Genomic DNA, 1,425 nt, shown 5'->3' on the forward strand with positions numbered 1-1,425 from the left:
TCTCTCAGTCCTTGGATCGATTGATAGCGTCGGTTTTGAGTCCATCTTGACACCAGATTTTTTCCCTCCCTAAACGCGTTTGCATTGAATGGCGCCGATGATATATCTCGTTGAAATGAATCTCGTGGCATCGGAGAATGGAGAACTTGCGAGAACAAACTTTGAAACTCGTCAAGACGTAAGGGGAAGGCTAAAGCCAAGGCGATCGAGATGCAGGCTGCGGGAAAGCGTTGTCAAAGTGAAAGTAGTCCGTGCCCGTTTCGATCTAAAACGCGAAAAACCTTTGATAATATATATCTATTATTTATATTTATACATTCCAAATTTATATGTAAATATTGAATATATCGTATACCTATCTGCTCATTAATATATAATTATGATAAAAATAATAATAGTGTTATATCGGTGTACTTTTATCAAGGCGCAAAAAAAAAAAGAATAAACTTTTGAGAACACGAAAATAAAATTTATTTTTTATTCAATCTAAATTAATGTCGTATCTTTGTAAAATTTTTTTATTAGATATATATAATAAACGTTTCTTATCACAATCTTTTATTTGGCGTAATAATATCGCATAATTGATATAATTTCTGATCATTTTGGGCTTTCCTTTTCGTCCACGATTTTTCATGGTATTCTTGAAAAATAATAAACTGTTTAAATTTAATGATTCTTATCATATACTACGTATTTACATTAGTTTTTCGTATTTACATTATTTTTCCGTTCCTATCGTTATATTATTGCAAAAATATCATTTATTCAAGAAACTTAGCGATAACGTCGATGTATATTTTTTCTTGCAATTCTGCCAGCGCTTTGATTACTGTGTCATCGAATACAATAACAATTTTAATAAACAATAAATTATGTGACACGAAAATACACGTTCGTAGTTGTTAACTCTGATCCCCATTCTTCTGTCGAAATATTATAAAACTTCAGCGAAATTTTTTATGAGTCACAGATATCGTGAAAAAAATAAAATAAAATAGATAATTGTTTCGAAATATTATACAACTTTAGCGAAATTTTATGAATCATAGATATCGTGAAAAAATAAAATAGATAATTATTTTCTTAAAAAAATTATGTTTGCACATCTTTATTTCTCTACTCTTAACTTAATAATTAAAAGCTATTTTCTCAAATGAAATGATAGATAGATAGCTGTTATATTCGTCTTTTTTTTTTTTTTTTAATTCACGCCTCTTTGCACTTGGACTGTCAGAAAAAGAGTGATGGTTCTTTATTTCCAAAGTTTATTTTCCTTTCTCGCCGACAGAGAAGAGAAGTTTTGTCACTTTTGTCACCACTTGACTAGTCGACTTGCCAATCGACGATTGGAGAGGGGTCACGATTACCAATCAGCGAGAAAGAGAACATTCGCCGTGAGTAGAACGGGACACAAAACGAAAG

The sequence above is a fragment of the Prenolepis imparis genome, unplaced genomic scaffold (assembly GCF_030444845.1).
Source record: "Prenolepis imparis isolate NDT839.2.m4 unplaced genomic scaffold, iyPreImpa1.0 SCAF_14, whole genome shotgun sequence".
NCBI lineage: Eukaryota > Metazoa > Arthropoda > Insecta > Hymenoptera > Formicidae > Prenolepis > Prenolepis imparis.